We start from the raw sequence: 12,462 nt of genomic DNA, 5'->3' as shown, positions 1-12,462 counted from the left end.
AAATAGTTATTTCTTCCAAGTAGTTTCCCTTGAACTGTGCCTGAGCATTGTGCAGAAGCATGTTGATCAGAAGGGCCAGGACCAAGCCAGGATCTGACGGAGTCAGTATGTGCAAACCCTGCTCAGTGTTTCTCCTTCCTCTTTTATGTACAAGTACAGACATGACTAAAGGGGTTAGGACTAATTTCAAGGAGCTAATTCAACTTTATGTGTCTCCAGTGAAGAAACAATGAGAAAATTTCTGATTCCTTCCCATACACTTACTCTTAAAAAAACCCCTTACAATTAAAACTTAACCTTGACAAATCAATAAGCATAATTTTTTATATATTAAAAATATAGGATATAATACTTACCACATTTCTGTTGCAATAAATTAGATGAAGAAAATTTTGATTTAAGATTTGATTACCTATAGATATTTATGCTTTAATTTTCAGAGATAGATGTTGCTATAGAGACATGACCACCCTTTTACAGCAATTTAATTTACAGATCATATCTGAAGTCTGTCTGCAGCAAGTCTGCATGTTCAGTCAATTCCATCAGATGGTGCACATTGAATCTGCCTTATGCTGCTTGCTTCCTCACCTAGAAATAGAGAGAGATGAGCACTTTCACTTCATCGGTTAATATGCATGCTGGTGTCTAGATTTGTTGACACAGAAAGGATGGAACTGAGCCTGAACATTTCCCTGGTGCCCATGACTGAACCCAGAGAAACACTACCTATTACTCTTGTCTCATATGCATGCTTAGAAAATTCATATTTTTGAATGTAACATATGAACATGAACAAACATAAAAGGTCAAGTATATGTCTGGAAGATGGAAATAATGTAAATTTAGTGGCTTGGATACATCTAAATAATATCTTTCTTGGGGATAGTCCATTAAAAGAATATCCTTTCTGCTCAGTGTTATGCAAACTCCCAAGTCACAGTTTGTTACATTTCTACAAACTCTTAAGCTTTGCATTTTCTGAGTTAGAAAAGCAGATAGGTGTCTGTAAGGCTTGAAATAATTGCAGAGGTATTAAATAAAAATTTGATATCATAACAATGAAAGAGGCACAAGAAAGAGCACACAACAGTGCTACCTATCTCTTTTAATACAGTTATTCATACCTATCCTCTTTGTCATACTACATTTAAAACCAACATGCTATAAAAATAATGATTCTGATTCTGATGGGTGTACAGTATGTTTTATGTGTGCTTTAATAATACACATGCTGTAGTGAACTATAGGGCTACAACTATACTATGAACAGTTAGGATCCTTATCTGAAGTTGGTAGGATCTGGTACAAATCTCAGCTGCAGGAAGTCCATGTGGAACCAGAATTTTAATCATTTAAACAATGTAAAAGGAGTAAAAATTACACAGTAATGCTTAAGATTAATACCTTGAAGCTGTCAGTTTTTAAGTGCTGGAAATGTGGTAATATTACTCTTGTACTGTTTCTTGTTTTGTTTTGTTTTGTTTTGTTTTACAAGAAAGCTATCACCCCTTGCATATAATAACCACAAGATTTTATTTCTGTATCGTGTATATTGTTTGAAGTCATTTATTTTTTTAGAGCCTGTGGTCTATGTCTCTAGCTGCTGAGTCAGCAGAGTATGGTCCAGTCATAAACCCTGTGTGATACTGGTCAGCTTTGGGCAGATATTTTGGGCACTGTGGGGTTAATTGCCTGTGTTTAGATGCACAAATCCCACCTCTGTCATCAAAACTGTTGCCAGAAACTAAAAAAGCCCATGTCCATAAAATCTCGTAAGAGTCAGCTATAGTTCCTATTTTTAAGCGTTCGAATCTTTAGGAGAAATATACTGTTGGATCTGGACATAAATGAATGTGCTATGTATGGTCTTAAAGAATAGAATATAAGTCTGAGTGCAGTATACTAAGACACTAAAATAATACAAAGGTTAATGTTTTGTTGGTATCACTTTGTCATAAGTAAAATTTTTGTTTGGTGTACTAATATGCATTTCAGTACTTCTCTACTTCATATATTTCCAAATTATTATCTGCAAGCAGTTCTGTGTACAGCTTGATGCATTATCAGAAATCCTGAAAATAAGTACATATAGAGAGGGATGTAGTGTCTTAGTACCTATGAAAATTATACTTTATTTAATTTTTTTGTATTTTAAACTGTATAAAGAACAAATCTAATATATAGTTCTTGTATAGTACAAGTCAAGATTTATTCTTGCAAATGTCTCATATGTGTTTGGCAATAATTGCATGAGAATAAATATTTATCAAGCACTCAGGATTAATGTTAAGGGTAAATTAGAAGTTTCCTTTCTGAACAAGTAGGTTCTGAAACAGCCTTCTCATCAAATTAGCAGAAACAACAAAGGTAGTTGGTTTAAAAAGAGTCTACATGCTTTTCAGATTGACTAACCTAGTTGCAGACATGTAAAGTACAACGCTTAATGACTCAGGATATGTCCTATGCTCTTATTTACCTAGATCTGTGTACATAAATGGCAAATAGATTTATCTTTGTCTGTGTTTGCAGGATCAGAGACTAAATAGCTATTGGATAGTTCATTTTACAGGAAACCTCATTTCTTAACTTCAAAACTAAATCAACAAATTTTTCCTTACTTGTGTGTATAGAGATTCTATCTCAATACATCTTGTGAAACACTTTTCAAGCTACTTCTAAAACAAAAGTATATAAAAGGTTAATACAATACTTATTTTTAGCTTCACATGAAAAAATGGCAATTTGACTGTATTGTGATTTGAAACCAGATAAATAATGAATAGTTCAAGTAATAATTACCTTATTTCAATATTTACAGAAAACTGGCACTTCATCATCATCAAAGCACATTGAGAATTGTCTTATTATCTACACAAGTGCCTGGTTTCTATAAATATTGAAATTTGGTAATTATCACTAGCTATTTCTTCCTTATCTACTTTTCAGAATTAAGCAAATAGAAATATCATTTAGTTATTAACATTTTCCAAATACATATCTGGTTTCTTTTTAATGAGAGTGCATATGTAAAGAAAGTAAATTGCAAAATAACATTAATGAAATGGAATGAAACATCTTTGTATCAGAGGCATACCAAAGAAGGAGCTAAGACTCTGTTATTCAAATATCTAGATTTAGCCGGAGTCCATTCCTAAAAGGAAAGACCACTTCACAAAGAAAGCCTAACTGACAAAAAAGAGCCATTGACCATATATGCATTATGAAATCAAAACCTCAATTTTTTTTCTGTGTGGCACATATTTGAGCCAGGCTGTGCAGAGTCATTTAGCCTTCTTCACTGAGGTAAGCAAAAAGATAACATTTCCCCAGGTTGTTATCCCTTGTGAGTTCCTTTGGGAGATGATAGACAGGACCAGACTGAATTTGTCTGTGTTGCAATTGTGCTTTTTTCCGGATGCTAATCTATGATCACATGGATTTGTATCTCAGATTATCAAGAAGAAATAATCCATAACAGAAATGTGCATCTGTTAAACTCTCATTCTCCGCAACAAAAACCCAAGTAATGGAATATTGTGAAAGAAACTTTGTATGGACTTAAGGAAACCATCCATAGCCTGAAGATAGGGCACAGATATTAGCCGCAGTTCACTGCAAATTCATTCAGTGTCCTAACTTCAAAATCTCTTTTTTTTTTTTTTTTTGTCAATGTATTTGGGTATGCTCTGGAGTCTAGCTCTAGTCTGGAGGAATCTTTAGCCATATCTCCACTAGTATGCAAATCAGGGTCTGTGAACAGGCTTGAGCTCTGTCCAGTGATTGTCCATATAATTTCATTGTTTACCTGCTCCTCATCAGGTCTGGCTCATGCCAGCTTGCAAACTCCCACACATGCTGAGAATGCTCCTGAAAGTAATTTACAGAAGTTGTTTATTTACTGTTTCACTTATTCTCCACATTAATTTGTCTCTCTCTTAAACTAGATGCAATGACCACTAAAATTTTTAATGCGACTGATTAGATAGGATTCACATCACCTAGCCTGAGATGTCAAGTGACTTTATTATTTTGCTTAGTAAACTGAACTGTAACCAGAAGTCTTTCTTTCAATAAATATAGGTGGAATCAAAACAATTAATCAATATGTAGATGTCAATGACATATTATGTCTATAATATGTATTTTTAGGATGGATGAGATTAATCCCACCTTTCACTGTTTTCTTAGTTTTTTCCTTTTACACCCTTAGTCTCATTATGATATATATAGTCCTTAAAGATGAACATCTTTCACATCCTTCAAGTGATTCTTGATCATCTGCATTACGGAGGAGCTCAGTCAATCTACACTTATCAAATACTTCCTTCCCTAAAATAGAATCACTTGAAATAAAAGAAGTATATGATTTTTTTTTGCCACCTTTCACCACACAGATATCACAAAAGGACTTTAATGTTGTCACAGCAGTGCCTGATGCTGTAGGGGTTCAGCATGAAATTATACCATAATTAAGACCCTATAAAATAACACTACTTCCCCTCTTTCTCTAAGATTCAAGATACAGACCTAGCTAAGACAAATATGTATTTTTGGCATTTATTATATCTTTACCTTTGAAAGAGCAATGTAGGTAAAACCCCATCATTCACAGCTTAGTGATACATAGCCGGTCCAAGCTATCTAAAGAAAATGTTTTTTCACTATGACAGCAATTTAGGAAAATAATTCCATGCTTTTTATCTAAGTCCGTATGCCAGTATTGTACTGGTGAAACTGGTAAAAAAATTCTTTGAGTATCTCTTTGTTGCCATTTAATTTTAAATCTATTGAGGGAGGGTTGGGAGGAAAGTTACTTCCCTGATTATTCAATATATTACAGAGGATAAATACTAATGGCGTTCCCCGTGCACTTTTCAGCAACAGGTAAGCTATGAAATCCCTACATTTTCCTCAGTGGCCTTTGAGGCAGAAAGAAGGAAATCAGGAAGACATAATTCTGACCTAGTATGTGGAGAACAAAATCAGAGATGCAATTTATGAAAGGAAACTAGAAGTGTAGAACACAAAGAGTGCTCATCCTTTGCACAATTCCTGTTATTAAAAATGAATTAAATGTATAAAGTCAGTAATACGTGAGATCTAGGTTATGATAGTTTTACAAGGAATAGGGTTGAACCTATCAGCACTATGAAAAAATTACATACTACATTTGTGTGATACCAGTTCTTCCTTGACTGAAATATTCCTTTTTCTTCCTTTTTATAAATAAATCTGTGACTGTTATTCTATAAAACAGCAGCAATACCTTTCTCAAAACGTATGTAGAGCACTGAACCCGTTCCTTCTGTCTTTGCCTTATTGCGACTTTTATCTCTGTCCCAGGGCCATGCATAAAAAAGTCTCTAGACAGGAAGTAGAAGATGGAAAACAACATGAAAAAAACAACTCAGTAAGGGTGTATCTTGGATACAACAAACATAAGGTATGCTACCTTTTGGGAGCTCACAGTATAATACCTGTCTATTCCTGTACTCCTGGAAGTTCCTCGCTCTTAATTCTGAGATGGTTGCGTTGGCCAGCGGCAAACAGCCCCCTGGCAGACACGTCTTTGCAGAGCCTCTAGGTGAGGCCTTCCAAACAGCACTTCCAGGGCTTGGGCAGAACAAAGATCTATCTCCCACGGCAGGCAACCCTAGCATGGAAATATAACCCTGAAGCATTTTCACAGCATCCAGTTCCTGAAATTCTGCCTGCATGGTAATCCACAAAATGTTCTTCCAGTCCTATTAATATACAATATCTGTAACAAAATGTAAAAGTCATAAATTATATTGTGCCATAAAAAGAGACAGAAACTTGTGGGTATATTCAGCAGTCACCTAATAAAAAGTGACGTATTCCAGTTTTCTGTATCATTTTCCAAGGTTCTCAAGGCAGCTTTACAAATATTGTGGATTCATTACTTTGGCAAGTGAAGACTGCATGTTCAAATAAAGAACATAGCAAACATTCTGTACTTTTATAAGGAATCAGAAGATATTCCAGAGTATCTTGACATCAGAATCTTAAAATTTATCAACACTATATTAATCCTTCAGAGGTGCAAAATTTCATGGCATGAAAATTATGACAGAAAAATTATTTGTTTTCAAAGTACAGTGCATTATCTTCCTTGTTATAAATAATTAAAAAAATGTTTTCTAGCTTTCATATTTAATAGATTTTTAAAATAAGAAGTATTAATTGTGCCATTTTAAAATGTTACACAGTCTTACTTTAACTGGAGAAGATAATAGACTTAAATCAGAAATAGATGTCTCAGAGTGTCTTAAAGGATTGTCTGTCAATGACTTAAGACAAGTTAATACATTTATAAACATCCATAACTTACAACAGGTTTAGAGAAATGAATAATTTTAACATAACTACTGCTAATGCATTCTCTTTATTTTAAAAAAATGCGTATTTCATTATAAATGGCTTACTGAATAATGAGATGGCTTTTATATCTCTTTATTTGATTTTGAATGTGTCAAGGTTTATTCTAACTTGATACAAACTACTACAACAATCCTTACTTCATTTTCAGAAAATGCCATTTTCATTACACATAGCTTTCAAATATACTTAAAGTATTTACAATGAATTTTGAAATATGAAAATACATTTTATGTTATCACAGTGGAATTTTGAGTCAACCCTTAGTATTTAGAATTATAGTTTTTAGGTATTTGTCTATTTTTATATCCATTTACAAATGTTTACATGTTACTAATACTGTACCTGATGTGTGAAGAACTAGCTGAGGGGCAGAGCTCAAAGGCTTGTAGTGAGTGGGGCTACTTCTGGTTGGTGATCAGTCACTGGCAGTGCTCCTGGGGGCTCAGTCCTGGGGGCCAGACCTGTTCAATGTATTTACTGACAATCTGGATGCAGGACCTGAACACACCATCAGCAAGTTTGCTGATGATACCAAAATGGGAGTTGCTGTTGACACTCTTGAGGGACAAAAGGTCTTGCAGAGAGATCTGGATACACTGGAGCATTGGGCTATGATTAATAGGATGAAATTTAACAAGTCTAAATGCCAGATTCTGCACCTGGGACAGAGTAATGCTGGGCACAAGTGAAAATTGGGAGAGCAGTGGCTGCAGAGCAACCCTGCAGAAAGGGATCTGGGGGTGCTGGTTGGCAGCAGGATCAGTGTGAGTAAGCTGTGTATCCTGGCAGCCAGGAGGGCAAATCCCATCCTGGGGTGCATCAAACAAAGCATCAAGAGCCAGTCAAAAGAATACACCAACGCTGTATTCAGCATCGGTGCAGCCTCACCTCAAGTACTCTGTGCAGACCTGGGCCCCACAATTTGAGGAGGATGTTGGGGTCCTTGATTGCATCCAGAGGAGGGCAACAAAGCCGTTGAAAGGACTGAAAATTATGTCTTGTGAGGACTGACTGAGGACTTTGAGCTTGTCTAGTTTGGAGAAAAGGAGTCTGGGGAACCACTTCACTGTTCTCTACAGCTTCCTGAGGAGGTGTAGCGGAGAGGGAGGCACTGATCTCTTCTCCCTGAGATCCAGTGACAGGATATGCATGGGAATGATCAAAGTTGTACATGGGAAGGTTCAGACTGAATATTGAGAAACATTTTTTTTATTGAGAAATAGGTCAAACCCCGAAACAGGCATCCTAGGGAGGTGGGTAATACCTCAGTGTTTAAGAGGCATTTGGCCAAAGCCCTTAATAGCATTCTTTAACCTGGTCAACCCTGAATTTGTCAGGCATTTGGACTAAGGGGTCATTGTAGATCCTTTCCAACTGGAATTATTCCATTTATTCTATTAAATACTATCATTGAATCATTCCCTTACTCCTTCTGGAGGTATTCCTTGAGTCTGTGTTGACTATAGTGGTAATTTAGACAAGTATAGTTCACATGTAAACATCTGCATTTTTAGAAGTAGGGCAGGTCAAACCTTATGCCCACTTGAGTCACTTTTCTACAATTGTACTCTTCCATGTCACCCACAGCTGAAGTCAGAAGATATTTGATTTCTTTGTCTCATGTATACTATGTTATTAATCTCTCAAATTCCTACAATACAATGTATTTGATTGAAAATTTGGTTGGGTAAATGATTACCTATATTAGACTACAAAATTTTATCCTATAGGTATAAAGTGATTTTAAAGATAACCTTAGGTACAACAATTTACTAAAGACAGTTCAAAAAGGAGAGAAAGGATGAGGTTTTTTCCTTTGTTTTCAATAAATGCCTTTACTGTCTTAATTCTTTTCTGGCATCTGTCTTGTTAGGTTTTGTAGACATTGGCATCACTGGGGCAATTGATACTAGGACATCAAACAAGATTAACTAAAGATTAAGTTGGCACAAGGTCTTTTTTCCAAAAGGTACTAAAAGCAAATGTCCAGAGAAAAACCACAACAGCATATGGAAATACTTCTTCTAGCCTACTAGACTACCTGAGGCAGAAAAGGTTTGTATGGATTTTTCTGACATGAATTTGTCTAGTCCTCCTATGAGCCCATTTACATTTTTATCATCCATAACACTGTGTCAAAGTGAGGCACAGTCTATCTGTAACCATGTTTTGAACCTGACAACTGACAGCTTCATTTGATGCCTACTAGTTCCTTTGCTGTCAAGGGGCAGAGAACAATAGATCAGTTCTCTACATGCTCTATCATTTCCCCCTCAGTCATTTCTTTTTCAAGCAGAAGAGTCCCAGGCTACTTATTTATTCCTTGTAAAGACATTGTTTCATGCTTTTCATATTCTTTGTTGCCCTTCTCTTAACCTCATCCAATTCCTCTATATCATTTTGTTTTCTGGGTACCTACAGTACAGACAGAAAGCAAAATGCTTTGTACAGCTTTATAATGACATTCTCCATATTATACTGTGTTTCATTTCTAAAAACTCAGTAGTTATTGTTACTGAGATTCACCTAATATCTTAAGGGTTTTCTCTGGTATAGCCTCAAGATCATTTCTCTAATTGATAGTGTTTCACTCAGAATTCAGAATGTAAGATGATTCTTTGCTATGAACATCACTTTATCTAAACTTGTCTTCATTTTGGTAGTTATTTTCTTCCCTAATATCCTAAGATTCTTTGTTGGATCCTTCATAATTGGCCCTGGTCTTTGCTACTTCAGATGGCTCAGTATCATTAACATTATTTTCACTTTGTTTTTCACCTATATTTTAGGTCACTTATGAATATGTTGAATATTATGGAGCCCAACACATACTCTTATGGACTATCGTTGATGTTGTACACCTACAGTGAAAATTGACTATTTACTGCCATTTTCTGATTCTCTTTTAGAACTATCTCTAAATACTTACAAAGACCTGTTACTCGGTAGTTTACCTGATAACCTTTTGTGATACATATGGTGAGCCAGATCTCCCTCAGCGCTTGCTTATTCTAACCACAAAAAGTTAGTCGTGACAACATAGGGGTAAAATTGTGTGGATATCCATCTCTAAGAAGTGAGATAAGGTGATAAAAGGGCTTTCTTGGCCCAGAGTTCTGTGAAACTCTGAAGACAACTGCCATCTGAAAATTAATAAGAATGTGAAGGGAATGAACATAGGGGATTCAGTGGTTGAGACTTGATCGTATTTATAAACTAACAAGCTCATAGAAGTATTGCAACTAGTATATTTTCATATTAAAATGCAATAAAATCATACTGAATCCTCACATTTTCCCCACGTGTCCCAGAAGACTTTCTACAGAATGAATACGAGAACAGCTATGAATCAAATGTAATTCTGGATGCAATGAATAAGATCAACAAGCAACCCTAAGGGTAGCTCCAGCACAGTAGTTTACCATCTTTTTTTATTAGTTATATAAACAGCCTCAAGATGTTTTGTCATATGATATCCCCATGGCATCTTTAAAAAACCCAAAACCTTTTAATCAGCCTGTAAAAGCTTGTAATGTGTAGCTCAGCCTTGCAGCCCTTTGCCTTATCTCCATGTACAGCAAAGGCTAATTTGTCCCCTTTAAGCCTTTCACTGCAACCCGACGCTCTCTTAATCACCCCCTGAAAATCTGCTGTGTTTATCCCCTTTTACAGAGACAGGTGCAAGGGATTTTATTAATGCAATACCTTCTTAAGTGGTTTAGTTTTATCCGTCACTATTGATCCAATGGTTTAAACCATTAAGAGAGTGTGAACAGACACTTTATTCTTTGCTTAATAGAATCCATTCTAGAAAAAATACGACAGTATTCTATTCTCTTTTACAACTTTAATTTTTTTTCTGTAAAACCTCAAACCAATAGCAGATTACAGAACATTTAGCTGCTATGTAATTTTGATTGACATATTTGTTTTTCTGTCTTTTAATTTTCAAGTGATTTATTCAGATTTTTTAAAATTCATATATAACATTTTTGTAAAAATTTTAATATTTAAAATATGATTGCATACCATAAACCTTCTGAACTTTTCATACAGGTTATATGCTACAGAGGACACGGACATACTGGAGAGACAACAGTCAAGGGCTACAAAAGTGGTTAAAGGTCAGGAACATTTCACATTTGAGGAAAGTCTGAGGAGCTAGAACTGTTCAGCCAGGGGAAGAGAAGGCTTAGGGGAAATGTCTTCAATGTATATAAAAACCTGAAGGGAGGGTGTAAAAAGGACAGAACCAGTCTCTTTTCAGTGATGCCCAGTGACAGGACCAGAGTCAATGGGCAGAAACTGAAGGGCAGGGGGTTCCCTCTGAATGTCAGGAAACACTTTTTGATTGTGAGGGTGATTGATCACTTCCACAGCTTGCCCACATAGGTTGTGCATTCATCATTCTTGGAGATTTTCAAAAGCTGTCTGGACATAGTCCTGGGCAACCATCTCTTGGTGGCCCTGCTTGAGCAGAACAATTGGTCCAGATGACCCCTGGAGCTTCCCTCCATCCTTCATTTTCTTTTTTTTTCTGTGAAGGAGTTAATGAAAATTCAGTCATATAATGTGAACATGTAATATTTTTTTGAGAAAGCTCAGTGGTCCCAATCATTCAAGAGAATGTTAAGTCTTATCAGTCTGGGGAAGTCTTTCTGCTTTCCCAATGAGTTATGATACATAGCAGAGTCAATCCAAACTTTCAGTGTGCATTGCCCTGAAAGAAATGCAATGATAGTGTCCTGTCATGAGCATTTTAGCACCTAAAGTAAACAAGCATAGTAAGAGATGATATTAAACAAGACAGGTGTAATTTTTCTTTGACTTTTTAGTGCTAATAAATAAAAGTAATGAGGGTTTGAGTATTATCTAACCACTTGCATGCTTAACCATAGAAAACACCAAGTCTTTATGTCAATGGCAGTGGCACCACTGAAGCACACTGTCTCCATTAACTAGACCTCAGGAATGCAGGCTTGTTTCACAGCCTTTCCTGAAGACTTTTTAAACAGTTGTTCCAGCATGACTGTCAAAGAATTATGCATCTATATATGTAAAGGAAGAGTGTTTAGAACAGTCCAGGATATTCAAATTAAAAACAATATTCAATTAGTGGCAAGGAAAAATACCAGTGTGCTACTTACACATTCAGTGGAGATGTACTGGGATGTGTATTTGTTTGCATAACAGAGTTACTATCTATTAAAGTTAAAACAGTCCACATGCATAGCAGTAGGAAAATAGTTTTATCATAATATATCTGTAGTTTGAAAGCTATTTATTTTTTTTAAGGTATAAATTTGCTCTTTAGAGGGGAAAATCTTGTTCTTTGCCCAAGTTCTATATTTATCTAAACTTTCCAGGAGTTTTAAAATTCTGTTTCTTCTGCAAGGAATTTAACATCCTCCAGGTTACATTACTCAGAAAAAAAATGTAGTATTTCTACTGAAAGAGTAGTATTCCCTTCCTGTGGGACAAGAGGAAGTTTGCAGTCTCTTGCACTTTTGCACATGCTCTCAATGAAGTTATCATGCTGCCATTGGCTCTGTGACAGACTGAAATCTGGTTAAGCATGAAGCAGTTCAGTTTAGGTTTGGGTTGTGGACCTAGATTTCTGAAAGATAATTTGGTGGTATTTTGCATTCCTGCTGTCTTCGGAAGCTCTGTTCTTTAAAATCCTTTTGACCTCTTGCAGTCTTACAGATTAAATAACCATGTATTTATACAGGTGTTCTCAATACCATAGAGTAGAATGGTCTTCAAATATAAAGAGAAGTAGATGAGTAAGATGGCAGACAGAAGTATTATGGATATGTTGTTTCCCCTCTCCCTCTGTATTTTCTCACCTTGCAGTCTGGTTAGTGTCAGTGTGAGCTGACAACAAACAAGTGACATGTACATACTGCCATGGAGTCCACCACGTGCCAGCTGACTGCAGCTGGTGCCAGCTCTCACTGAAGGCAGCAGAAAGATTCCTTCCAGCCTATTTTTCTTTAAAGTCTTAGTTTTCTGTCCTGTGAGAATTCAACCACTTTAAGCAAAGTCCAAAAAGTT

This window comes from Manacus candei, unplaced genomic scaffold (genome assembly GCF_025592945.1).
Source record: "Manacus candei isolate 608988 ecotype Guabito, Panama unplaced genomic scaffold, ASM2559294v1 h1tg000014l, whole genome shotgun sequence".
NCBI classification, from domain to species: Eukaryota; Metazoa; Chordata; class Aves; order Passeriformes; family Pipridae; genus Manacus; species Manacus candei.
Note: the sequence above shows the minus strand (reverse complement) of the source record.